We start from the raw sequence: 14,724 nt of genomic DNA, 5'->3' as shown, positions 1-14,724 counted from the left end.
TAGGGGCTTAGAAGTCAACGCCCGAAGCATAAAATACAAAATAAATAGAACAGCTTTTCCATCGTATAAAACGAATAATAGCAACCAGTGTGAAAGTTATGGTTATTTCTCCGTTCCAGGCAACCTAGGCTTCACTCTAGTGCGTTGCACCACCAGATCGAATAGTTAGGGGCTTAGAAGTCAACGCCCGAAGCATAAAATGCAAAATAAATAGAACAGCTTTTCCATCGTATAAAATGAATAATTGCAAACAGTGTGAAAGTAATGGTCATTTCTACGTTCCGAGCACCCTAGGCGTCACTCTAGGGCGATGCTCCACCACATCTAATAGCTACGGCCTTAGAAGTCAACGCCAGTTGGATCAAATACAATATAAGTACAACAGTTTTTCCATCGTATAAAATGAATAATTGCAAACATTGTGAAAGTAATGGTCATTTCTACGTTTCCGGCAACCTAGGCTTCACTCTACGGCGTTGTTCCACCAGATCGAATAGTTACGGCCTAAGAAGTCAACGCCAGAAGTATAAAATACCATAAAAATACAACAGTCTTTCCATCCTATAACAGGAATAATGGCAACCCGTGTGAAAGTGAAGCTCATTTCTTCGTTCCAGGCTACCTAGGCTTCACTCTAGGGCGTTGTTCCACCAGATCGAATAGTTAGGGCCTAAGAAGTCAACGCCAGAAGCATAAAATACAATACAAATATAACAGTTTTTCCATCGTATAAAAGGAACAATAGCAGCCAGTATGAAAGTTATGGTCATTTCTACATACCGGGCAACCTAGGCTTCACTCCAGGGCGTTGCTCCACCTGATCGAATAGTTAGGGCCTTAGAAGTCAACGCCCGAAGCATAAAATACAAAATAAATAGAACAGTTTTTCCATCGTATAAAACGAATAATTGCTACCAGTGTGAAAGTTATGGTCATTTCTACTTTCCGGGCAACCTACGCTTCTCCCTAGGGCGTTGTTCCACCAGATGGAATAGTTAGGGCCTAAGAAGTCAACGCCAGAAGCATAATATACGATATAAATACAACAGCTTTTCCATCGTATAAAACGAATAATTGCAACCAGTGTGAAAGTTATGGTCATTTCTATGTTCCGGGCAACTTAGGCTTCACCCTAGGGCGTTGCTCCACCAGATCGAAATGTTAGGGCCTAAGAAGTCAACACCAGAAGAATAAAATACAAAATAAACACAACAGCCTTTACACCGTATAAAACGAGTAATTGCAACCTGTGTGAAGGTTATGGTCATATCCACGTTCCGGGCAACCTAGGCTTCACAGTAGGGCGTTGCTCCACCAGATCGAAATGTTAGGGCCTAAGAAGTCAACGCCAGAATGATAAAATACAACATAAATACAACAGTTTTTCCATCGAATAAAATGTATAATTGCAAACATTGCGAAAGTAATGGTCATTTCTACGTTCCGGGCAACCTAGGCGTCACTCTAGTACGTTGCTCCACCACATCTAATAGATACGGCCTTAGACGTCAACGACAGAAGCATAAAATACAATATAAATACAACAGCTTTCCATCATATAAAACGAAAGTTGCAACCAGTATGAAAGCTATGGTCATTTCTACTTTCCGGGCAACCTAGGCTTCACCCTAGGGCGTTGCTTCAACAGATTGAATATTTAGGGCCTTAGAAGTCAACGCCCGAAGCATAAAATACAAAATAAATAGAACAGTTTTTCCATTGTAAAAAGCGAATAATTGCTGCCAGTGTGAAAGTTATGTTTATTTCTACGTTCCGGGCAACCTAGGCTTAACTGTAGGGTGTTGCTCCAACAGATCGATTAGGTAGGGCCATAGAAGTCAACGCGCGGAGCATAAAATACAATAAATCTACAAGAGTTTTTCCATCGTATAACAGGAATAATTGCAACCAGTGTCAACGTGATGATCATTTCTACGTTCCGGGCAACCTAAGCTTCACTCTAGGGCGTTGCACCACCAGATAGAATAGTTAGGGCTTAAGAAGTCAACGCCAGAAGCTTAAAATACAATATAAATATAACAGGTTTTCCATCGTATAAAACGAATAATAGCAACCAGTGTGAAAGTTATGGTTATTTCTCCGTTCCAGGCAACCTAGGCTTCACTCTAGTGCGTTGCACCACCAGATCGAATAGTTAGGGGCTTAGAAGTCAACGCCCGAAGCATAAAATACAAAATAAATAGAACAGCTTTTCCATCGTATAAAACGAATAATAGCAACCCGTGTGAAAGTTATGGTTATTTCTCCGTTCCAGGCAACCTAGGCTTCACTCTAGTGCGTTGCACCACCAGATCGAATAGTTAGGGGCTTAGAAGTCAACGCCCGAAGCATAAAATACAAAATAAATAGAACAGCTTTTCCATCGTATAAAATGAATAATTGCAAACAGTGTGAAAGTAATGGTCATTTCTACGTTCCGAGCACCCTAGGCGTCACTCTAGGGCGATGCTCCACCACATCTAATAGCTACGGCCTTAGAAGTCAACGCCAGTTGGATCAAATACAATATAAGTACAACAGTTTTTCCATCGTATAAAATGAATAATTGCAAACATTGTGAAAGTAATGGTCATTTCTACGTTTCCGGCAACCTAGGCTTCACTCTAGGGCGTTGCTCCACCAGATCGAATAGTTAGGTCCTTAGAAGTCAACGCCAGGAGCATAAAATACGATATAAATACAACAGCTTTTCCATCGTATAAAAGGAATAATTGCAAACAGTGTGAAAGTAATGGTCATTTCTACGATCCGGGCAACCTAGGCTTCACTCTACGGCGTTGTTCCACCAGATCGAATAGTTACGGCCTAAGAAGTCAACGCCAGAAGTATAAAATACCATAAAAATACAACAGTCTTTCCATCCTATAACAGGAATAATGGCAACCCGTGTGAAAGTGAAGCTCATTTCTACGTTCCAGGCTACCTGGGTTTCACTCTAGGGCGTTGCTCCACCAGATCGAATAGTTAGGGCCTAAGAAGTCTACGCCAGAAACATAAAGTACGATATAAATACCACTGCTTTTCCGTCGTATAAAACGAATAATTGCAACCAGTATAGAAGTGATGGTCATATCCACGTTCCGGGCAACCTAGGCTTCACAGTAGGGCGTTGCTCCACCAGATCGAAATGTTAGGGCCTAAGAAGTCAACGCCAGAAGGATAAAATACAACATAAATACAACAGTTTTTCCATCGCATAAAACGAATAATTGCAACCAGTATGAAAGTTATGGTCATTTCTACTTTCCGGGCAACCTAGGCTTCACCCTAGAGCGTTGCTTCAACAGATTGAATATTTAGGGCCTTAGAAGTCAACGCCCGAAGCATAAAATACAAAATAAATAGAACAGTTTTTCCATCGTATACAACGAATAATTGCTACCGTTGTGAAAGTTATGGTCATTTCTACGTTCCGGGCAACCTAGGCTTCACCATATGGCGTTGCTCCACCAGGTGGAATAGTTAGGGCATAAGAAGTCAACGCCAGAAGCATAAAATACAATATAAATACAACAGTTTTTCAATCGTATAAAACGAGTAATTGCAACCCGTGTGAAAGTGATGGTCATTTGTACGTTCCAGGCAACCTAGGCTTCACTCTAGGGCGTTGTTCCACCAGATCGAATTGTTAGGGCCTAAGAAGTCAACGCCAGAAGCATAAGATACATAATAAATATAACAGTTTTTCGATCGTATAAAAGGATTAATTGCAACCAGTTTGAAAGTGATGGTCATTTCTACGTTCCGGGCAACCTAGGCTTCACTCTACGGCGTTGCTCCACCAGATCGAGTAGTTAGGGCCTAAGAAGTCAGCGCCAGAAGCATAAGATACAATATAAATATAACAGTTTTTCCATCGTACAAAACGAATAATAGCAACCACTGTGAAAGTAATGGACATTTCTACGATCCGGGCAACCTGGGCGTCACTCTACGGCGTTGCTCCACCACATCTAATAGCTACGGCCTTACAAGTCAACGCCAGAAGCATAAAATACAATAAAGATGCAACAGTTTTTCCATCGAAAAACAGGAATAACTGCAAACAGTGTGAAAGTACTGGTCATTTCTACGTTCCGGGTAACCTAGGTTTCATTCTAGGGCGTAGCTCCACCAGATCGAATAGCTAGTGACATAGAATTCAACGGCAGAAGAATAAAATACAATATAAGTACAACAGTTTCCCCATCGTATAAAATGAATAATTGCAAACATTGTGAAAGTAATGGTCATTTCTAAGTTACGGCAACCTAGGCGTCACTCTAGGGCGTTGCTCCACCACAACTAATTGCTACGGCCTTAGAAGTCAACGACAGAAGCATAAAATACAATATAAATACAACAGCTTTGCCATCGTATAACAGGAATAATTGCAACCAGTGTGAAAGTAAAGGTCATTTCTACGTTCCGGGCAACCTATGCTTCACTCTAGGGCGTTGCTCCACCAGATCGAGTAGTTATGGCCTTAGAAGTCCACGGCCGAAGCATAAAATACAAAATAAATAGAACAGTTTTTCCATTGTAAAAAGCGAATAATTGCTGCCAGTGTGAAAGTTATGTTTATTTCTACGTTCCGGGCAACCTAGGCTTAACTGTAGGGTGTTGCTCCAACAGATCGATTAGGTAGGGCCATAGAAGTCAACGCGCGGAGCATAAAATACAATAAATCTACAAGAGTTTTTCCATCGTATAACAGGAATAATTGCAACCAGTGTCAACGTGATGATCATTTCTACGTTCCGGGCAACCTAAGCTTCACTCTAGGGCGTTGCACCACCAGATAGAATAGTTAGGGCTTAAGAAGTCAACGCCAGAAGCTTAAAATACAATATAAATATAACAGGTTTTCCATCGTATAAAACGAATAATAGCAACCAGTGTGAAAGTTATGGTTATTTCTCCGTTCCAGGCAACCTAGGCTTCACTCTAGTGCGTTGCACCACCAGATCGAATAGTTAGGGGCTTAGAAGTCAACGCCCGAAGCATAAAATACAAAATAAATAGAACAGCTTTTCCATCGTATAAAACGAATAATAGCAACCAGTGTGAAAGTTATGGTTATTTCTCCGTTCCAGGCAACCTAGGCTTCACTCTAGTGCGTTGCACCACCAGATCGAATAGTTAGGGGCTTAGAAGTCAACGCCCGAAGCATAAAATACAAAATAAATAGAACAGCTTTTCCATCGTATAAAATGAATAATTGCAAACAGTGTGAAAGTAATGGTCATTTCTACGTTCCGAGCACCCTAGGCGTCACTCTAGGGCGATGCTCCACCACATCTAATAGCTACGGCCTTAGAAGTCAACGCCAGTTGGATCAAATACAATATAAGTACAACAGTTTTTCCATCGTATAAAATGAATAATTGCAAACATTGTGAAAGTAATGGTCATTTCTACGTTTCCGGCAACCTAGGCTTCACTCTAGGGCGTTGCTCCACCAGATCGAATAGTTAGGTCCTTAGAAGTCAACGCCAGGAGCATAAAATACGATATAAATACAACAGCTTTTCCATCGTATAAAAGGAATAATTGCAAACAGTGTGAAAGTAATGGTCATTTCTACGATCCGGGCAACCTAGGCTTCACTCTACGGCGTTGTTCCACCAGATCGAATAGTTACGGCCTAAGAAGTCAACGCCAGAAGTATAAAATACCATAAAAATACAACAGTCTTTCCATCCTATAACAGGAATAATGGCAACCCGTGTGAAAGTGAAGCTCATTTCTACGTTCCAGGCTACCTAGGTTTCACTCCAGGGCGTTGCTCCACCAGATCGAATAGTTACGGCCTAAGAAGTCAACGCCAGGAGCATAGAATACGATAAAGATGCAACAGTTTTTCCATCGTATAAAACGAATAATTGCAACCAGTGTGAAAGTTATGGTCATTTCTACATTCCGAGCAACCTAGGCTTCACTCTAGGTCGTTGTTCCACGAGATCGAATAGTTAGGGCCTAAGATGTCAACACCAGAAGAATAAAATACAAAATAAGCACAACAGCCTTTACACCGTATAAAACGAGTAATTGCAACCTGTGTGAAGGTTATGGTCATATCCACGTTCCGGGCAACCTAGGCTTCACAGTAGGGCGTTGCTCCACCAGATCGAAATGTTAGGGCCTAAGAAGTCAACGCAAGAAGTATAAAATACAACATAAATACAACAGTTTTTCCATCGAATAAAATGTATAATTGCAAACATTGCGAAAGTAATGGTCATTTCTACGTTCCGGGCAACCTAGGCATCACCCTAGGGCGTTGCTCCACCAGATCGAATAACTAGTGCCTTAGAAGTCAACGCCAGAAGCATAAAATACAATATAAATACAACAGTTTTTCCATCGTATAACAGGAGTAATTGCAACCAGTGTGAAAGTAAAGGTCATTTCTACGTTCCGGGCAACCTATGCTTCAGCCTAGGGCGTTGCTCCAACAGATTGAATAGTTAGGGCCTTAGAAGTCAACGCCGGAAGCATAAAATGCAATAAAAATACATCAGTTTTTCCATCGTATAAAAGGATTAATTGCAAACAGTTTGAAAGTGATGGTCACTTCTACGTTCCGGACAACCTAGGCTTCACCCTAGGGCGTTGCTCCAACAGATTGAATAGTTAGGGCCTTAGAAGTCAACGCCGGAAGCACAAAATGCAATAAAAATACATCAGTTTTTCCATCGTATAAAAGGATTAATTGCAAACAGTTTGAAAGTGATGGTCACTTCTACGTTCCGGGCAACCTAGGCTTTACTCTAGGGCGTTGCTCCACCAGATCGAATAGTTAGAGCCTTAGAAGTCAACGCCAGAAGCATAAAATTCGATATAAATACAACAGCTTTTCCATTGTATAAAAGGAATAATTGCAAACAGTGTGAAAGTAATGGTCATTTCTACGATCCGGGCAACCTAGGCTTCACTCTACGGCGTTGTTCCACCAGATCGAATAGTTACGGCCTAAGAAGTCAACGCCGGAAGCATAAAATGCAATAAAAATACATCAGTTTTTCCATCGTATAAAAGGAATAACGGCAACCCGTGTGAAAGTGATGGTCATTTCTACGTTCCAGGCTACCTAGGCTTCACTCTAGGGCGTTGTTCAACCAGATCGAATAGTTAGGGCCTAAGAAGTCAACGCCAGAAGCATAATATACAATATAAATATAACAGTTTTTCCATCGTATAAAACGAACAATAGCAGATAGTGTGAAAGTTATGGTGATTTCTACGTACCGGGCAACCTAGGCTTCACTCCAGGGCGTTGCTCCACCTGATCGAATAGTTAGGGCCTAAGAAGTCAGCGCCAGAAGCATAAAATACAATATAAATATAACAGTTTTTCCATCGTATAACAGGTATAATTGCAACCAGTGTGAAAGTAAAGGTCATTCCTACGTTCCGGGCAACCTATGCTTCACTCTAGGGCGTTGCTCCACCAGATCGAGTAGTTAGGGCCTTAGAAGTCAACGCCCGAAGCATAAAATACAAAATAAATAGAACAGTTCTTCCATCGTATAAAACGAATAATTGCTACCAGTGTGAAAGTTATGGCCATTTCTACTTTCCGGGCAACCTACGCTTCTCCCAAGGGCGTTGTTCCACCAGATGGAATAGTTAGGGCCTAAGAAGTCAACGCCAGAAGCATAAAATACGATATAAATACAACAGCTTTTCCATCGTATAAAACGAATAATTGCAACCAGTGTGAAAGTTATGGTCATTTCTATGTTCCGGGCAACCTGGGCTTCACCCTAGGGCGTTGCTCCTACAGATTGAATAGGTAGGGCCTTAGAAGTCAATGCCCGAAGCATAAAATACAATAAAGATGCAACCGTTTTTCCATCGAATAACAGGAATAACTGCAAGCAGTGTGAAACTACTGGTCATTTCTACGTTCCGTGTAACCTAGGTTTCATTCTAGGGCGTAGCTCCACCAGATCGAATAGCTAGGGACATAGAATTCAACGCCAGAAGAATAAAATACAATATAAGTACAACAGTTTTTCCATCGTATAAAATGAATAATTGCAAACATTGTGAAAGTAATGGTCATTTCTAAGTTCCGGCAACCTAGGCGTCACTCTAGGGTGTTGCTCCACCACAGCTAATAGCTACGGCCTTAGAAGTCAACGACAGAAGCATAAAATACAATAGAAATACAACAGCTTTTCCATCGTATAACAGGAATAATAGCAACCAGTGTGAAAGTAATTGTCATTTCTACGTTCCGGGCAACCTAGGCTTCACTCTGGGGCGTTTCTCCACCAGATCGAATAGTTAGGGCCTTAGAAGTCAACGCCCGAAGCATAAAATACAAAATAAATAGAACAGTTTTTCCATTGTATAAATCGAATAATTGCTACCAGTGTGAAAGTTATGTTCATTTCTACGTTTCTGACAATCTAGGCTTCACTGTAGGGTGTTGCTCCACCAAATCGAATAGGTAGGGCCATAGAAGTCAACGCCCGAAGCATAAAATACAATAAATATACAAGAGTTTTTCCATCGTATAACAGCAATAATTGCAACCAGTGTGAAAGTGATGGTCATTTCAACGTTCTCGGCAACCTAGGCTTCACTCTAGGGCGTCGTTCCACCAGATGGAATAGTTAGGGCCTAAGAAGTCAACGCCAGAAGCATAAAATACAATAAAGATGCAACAGTTATTCCATTGTATAGCATGGATAGTTGCAACCAGTGTGAAAGTTATGGTCATTTCTACGTTCCGCGCAACCTAGGCTTCACACTAGGGCGTTGTTCCACCAGATGGAAAAGTTAGGGCCTAAGAAGTCAACGCCAGAAACATAAAACACGATATAAATACAACAGCTTTCCATCGTATAAAACGAATTATTGCAACCAGTGTGAAAGTTATGGTCATTTCTCCGTTCCGGGCATCCTAGACTTAACTCTGAGGCATTGCTCCACGAGATGGAATAGCTACGACCTTAGAAGTCAAAGCCACAAGCAGAAAATACAATAAAAATGCAACAGTTCTTCCATCGTATAGCATGACAAATTGCAACCAGTATGAAAGTAATGATCATTTCGACGTTTCGTGCATCCTAGACTTAACTCTGATGCGTTGCTCCACCAGATCGAAGAGTTAGGGCTGTAGATGTCAGCGCCAGAAGCATAAACTACAAAATAAATGGAACAGTCTTTCCATCGTATAAAACGAATAATTGCAACCTGTGTGTAGGTTATGGTCATATATACGTTCCGGGCAACCTAGGCTTCACTGTAGGGTGTTACTCCACCAGATCGAATAGCTAGGGACTTAGAATTAAACGCCAGAAGCATAAAATACAATAAAAATACAACAGTTTTTCCATCGTATAGCAGGAGTAATTGCAGCCAGTGTGAATGTAATGGTATGTCCTACGTTCCGGGCAACCTAGGCTCCACTCTAGGGCGTTGTTCCACCAGATCGAATAGTCAGGGCCTATGAAGTTAACGCCAGAAGCATAAAATACAATATATATACAACAGCTTTGCCATCGCATGAAATGAAAAATTGCAAACAGTGTGAAAGTTATGTTCATTTCTACGTTCCGGTCAACCTAGGCTTCACTGTAGGGTCTTGCTTCACCAGATCGAATAGTTAGGGCCATAGAAGTCAACGCCCGAAGCATAAAATACAATAAATATACAAGAGTTTTTCCATCGTATAAAACGAATAATAGCAACCAGTGTGAAAGTAATGGACATTTCTACGTTCCGGGCATCCTGGACGTCACTCTACGGCGTTGGTCCAGCACATCTAATAGCTACGGCCTTAGAAGTCAACGCCAGAAGCATAAAATACAATATAAATACAACAGCTTTGCCATCGCATAAAATGAAAAATTGCAAACAGTGTGAAAGTTATGTTCATTTCCACGTTCCGGTCAACCTAGTCTTCACTGTAGGGTCTTGCTCCACCAGATCGAATAGGTAGTGCCATAGAAGTCAACGACCGAAGCATAAAATACAATAAATATACAAGAGTTTTTCCATCGTATAACAGGAATAATTGCAACCACTGTGAAAGTGATGGTCATTTCTACGTTCCGGGCAACCTAGGCTTCACTCTAGGTCGTTACTCCACCAGATCGAATAGTTAGGGCTTTAGAAGCCAACGCCCGAAGCATAAAATACAATATAAATTCAACACCTTTTCCATCGTATAAAATGAATAATAGCAAACAGTGTGAAAGTAATGTTCATTTCTACGTTCAGGACAACCTAGGCTTCACTCTAGGTCGTTGCTCCACCAGATCGAAAAGTTAGGGCCTAAGAAGTCAACGCCAGAAGCATAAAATACAATATAAATATAACAGTTTTTCCATCGTATAAAACGAATAATAGCAACCAGTGTGAAAGTTCTGGTCACTTCTACGTTCCGGGCAACCTAGGCTTCACTCTAGAGCGTTGCTCCACCAGATCGAACAGTTAGGGCTTTAGAAGTCAACGCCCGAAGCATAAAATGCAATAAAGATACAACAGGTTTTCCATCGAATGACAGGAATAACTGCAAACAGTGTGAAACTACTGGTCATTTCTACGTTCCGTGTAACCTAGGTTTCATTCTAGGGCGTAGCTACACCAGATCGAATAGCTAGGGACATAGAATTCAACGCCAGAAGAATAAAATACAATATAAGTACATCAGTTTTTCCATCGTATAAAATGAATAATTGCAAACATTGTGAAAGTAATGGTCATTTCTAAGTTCCGGCAACCTAGGCGTCACTCTAGGGTGTTGCTCCACCACAGCTAATAGCTACAGCCTTAGAAGTCAACGACAGAAGCATAAAATACAATATAAATACAACAGCTTTTCCATCGTATAACAGGAATAATTGCAACCAGAGTGAAAGTAATTGTCATTTCTACGTTCCGGGCAACCTAGGCTTCACTCTGGGGCGTTGCTCCACCAGATCGAATAGTTAGGGCCTAAGAAGTCAATGCCAGAAGCATAAAATACAATAAAGATGCAACAGTTATTCCATTGTATAGCATGGATAGTTGCAACCAGTGTGAAAGTTATGGTCATTTCTACGTTCCGGGCAACCTAGGCTTCACCCTAGGGCGTTGTTCCACCAGATGGAAAAGTTAGGGCCTAAGAAGTCAACGCCAGAAAGATAAAACACGATATAAATACAACAGCTTTCCATCGTATAAAACAAATTATTGCAACCAGTGTGAAAGCTATGGTCATTTCTCCGTTCCGGGCATCCTAGACTTAACTCTGAGGCATTGCTCCACCAGATGGAATAGCCACGACCTTAGAAGTCAAAGCCAGAAGCAGAAAATACAATAACAATGCAACAGTTTTTCCATCGTATAGCATGACAAATTGCAACCAGTATGAAAGTAATGATCATTTCGACGTTTCGGGCATCCTAGACTTAACTCTGATGCGTTGCTCCACCAGATCGAAGAGTTAGGGCCGTAGAAGTCAGCGCCAGAAGCATAAACTACAAAATAAATGGAACAGTCTTTCCATCGTATAAAACGAATAATTGCAACCTGTGTGTAGGTTATGGTCATATATACGCTCCGGGCAACCTAGGCTTCACTGTTGTGTGTTGCTCCACCAGATCGAATGGCTAGGGACTTAGAATTAAACGCCAGAAGCATAAAATACAATAAAAATGCAACAGTTTTTCCATCGTATAACAGGAGTAATTGCAGCCAGTGTGAATGTAATGGTATGTCCTGCGTTCCGGGCAACCTGGGCTTCACTCTAGGGCGTTGTTCCACCAGATCGAATAGTCAGGGCCTAAGAAGTTAACGCCAGAAGCATAAAATACAATATAAATACAACAGCTTTGCCATCGCATAAAATGAAAAATTGCTAACAGTGTGAAAGTTATGTTCATTTCTACGTTCCGGTCTACCTAGGCTTCACTGTAGGGTCTTGCTCCACCAGATCGAATAGATAGGTCCATAGAAGTCAACGCCCGAAGCATAAAATACAATAAATATACAACAGCTTTTCCATCGTATAACAGGAATAATTGCAACCAGTGTGAAAGTAATGGTCATTTCTACGTTCCGGGCAACCTAGGCTTCACTCTAGGGCGTTGCCCCTCCAGATCGAATAGTTAGGGCCTTAGAACTCAACGGCCGAAGCATAAAATACAAAATAAATAGAACAGTTTTTCTATTGTATAAAACAAATAATTGCTGCCAGTGTGAAAGTTATGTTCATTTCTACGTTCCGGGCAACCTAGGCTTCACTGTAGGGTGTTGCTCCAACAGATCGAATAGGTGGAGCCACAGAAGTCAACGCCCGAAGCATAAAATACAATAAATATACAAGTGTTTTTCCATCGTATAACAGGAATAATTGCAACCAGTGTGAAAGTGATGATCACTTCTCCGTTCCGGGCAACCTAGGCTTCACTCTATGGCGTTACTCCACCAGATCGAATAGTTCGGGCCTTAGAAGTCAACACCAGAAGCATAAAATACAATAAAGATGCAACAGTTTTTCCATCGATTAACAGGAATAACTGCAAACAGCGTGAAACTACTGGTCATTTCTACGTTCCAGGTAACCGAGGTTTCACTCTAGGGCGTAGCTCCACCAGATCTAATAGCTAGGGACTTAGAATTCAACGCCAGATGGATAAAATACAATATAAGTACAACAGTTTTTCCATCGTATAAAATGAATGATTGCAAACATTGTGAAAGTAATGGTCATTTCTACGTTCCCGGCAACCTAGCCGTCACTCTAGGACGTTGCTCCACCACATCTAATAGCTACGGCCTTAGAAGTCAACGCCAGAAGCATAAAGTACAATATAAATACAACAGCTTTTCCATCGTATAAAATGAATAATTGCAACCAGTGTGAAAGTAATGGTCATTTCTACGATCCGGGCAACCTAGGCTTCACTCTAGGGCATTGCTCCACCATATCGAATAGCTAGAGACTTAGAATTAAACGCCAGAAGCATAAAATACAATATAAATACAACAGTTTTTCCATCGTATAACAGGATAAATTGCAACCAGTGTGAGAGTTCTGGTCATTTCTACGTTCCGGGCAACCTAGGCTTCACTCTAGGGCGTTGCTCTACCAGACCGAATAGTTAGGGCCTTAGAAGTCAACGCCCGAAGCAAAAAATACAAAATAAATAGAACAGTATTTCCATTGTATAAAACGAATAATTGCTACCAGTGTGAAAGTTATGTTCATTTCTACGTACCTGACAACCTAGGCTTCACTGTAGGGTGTTGCTCCACCAAATCGAATAGGTAGGGCCATAGAAGTCAACGCCCGAAGCATAAAATACTATAAATATACAAGAGTTTTTCCACCGTATAACAGGAATAATTGCAACCAGTGTGAAAGGTATGGTAATTTCTTCGTTCCGGGCAACCTAGGTTTCACTCTAGGGCGTTGCTCCACCAGATCGCATAGCTAGGGACTTAGAATTCAACGCCATAATAATAAAATACAATATAAGTACAACAGTTTTTCCATCGTATAAAACGAATAATAGCAAACAGTGTGAAAGTTCTGGTCATTTCTACGTTCCGGGCAACCTAGGCTTCACTCTAGGGCGTTGCTCCACCAGATCGAATAGTTAGGGACTTAGAAGTCAACGCCCGAAGCATAAAATACAATAAAGATGCAACAGTTTTTCCATCGTATAACAGGAACAATTGCAACCAGTGTGAAAGTAATGGTCAGTTCTACGTTCCGGGCAAACTAGGTTTCACTCTAGGGCGTTGCTCCACCAGATCGAATAGTTAGGGCCTAAGAAGTCTACGCCAGAAACATAAAATACGATATAAATACCACTGCTTTTCCGTCGTATAAAACGAATAATTGCAACCAGTATGGAAGTGATGGTCATTTCTACGTTCCGGGCTAGGCCTCACTCTAGGGCGTTGTTCCACCAGATCGAATAGTTAGGTCCGTAGAAGTCAACGCCCGGAGCATAAAATACGATATAAATACAACTGCTTTTCCATCGTATAAAAGGAATAATTGCAAACAGTGTGAAAGTAATGGTCATTTCTACGATCCGGGCAACCTAGGCTTCACTCTACGGCGTTGTTCCACCAGATCGAATAGTTAAGGCCTAAGAAGTCAACGCCAGAAGTATAAAATACCATAAAAATACAACAGTCTTTCCATCCTATAACAGGAATAATGGCAACCCGTGCGAAAGTAACGATCATTTCGACGTTTCGGGCATCCTAGACTTAACTCTAGGGCGTTGTTCCACCAGGTCGAAAAGTTAGGGCCTAAGAAGTCAACGCCAGAAGCATAAAATACAATATAAATATAACAGTTTTTCCATCGTATAAAACGAATAATAGCAACCAGTGTGAAAGTTATGGTCATTTCTACATTCCGAGCAACCTAGGCTTCACTCTAGGGCGTTGTTCCACGAGATCGAATAGTTAGGGCCTAAGAAGTCAACACCAGAAGAATAAAATACAAAATAAACACAACAGCGTTTACACCGTATAAAACGAGTAATTGCGACCTGTGTGAAGGTTATGGTCATATCCACGTTCCGGGCATCCTAGGCTTCACAGTAGGGCGTTGCTCCACCAGATCGAAATGTTAGGGCCTAAGAAGTCAACGCCAGAAGGATAAAATACAACATAAATACAACAGTTTTTCCATCGCATAAAACGAATAATTGCAACCAGTATGAAAGTTATGGTCATTTCTACTTTCCGGGCAGCCTA

This window comes from Calliopsis andreniformis, unplaced genomic scaffold, assembly GCF_051401765.1.
Source record: "Calliopsis andreniformis isolate RMS-2024a unplaced genomic scaffold, iyCalAndr_principal scaffold0018, whole genome shotgun sequence".
Taxonomy (NCBI): Eukaryota; Metazoa; Arthropoda; class Insecta; order Hymenoptera; family Andrenidae; genus Calliopsis; species Calliopsis andreniformis.
This window is presented reverse-complemented; position numbering follows the sequence as displayed.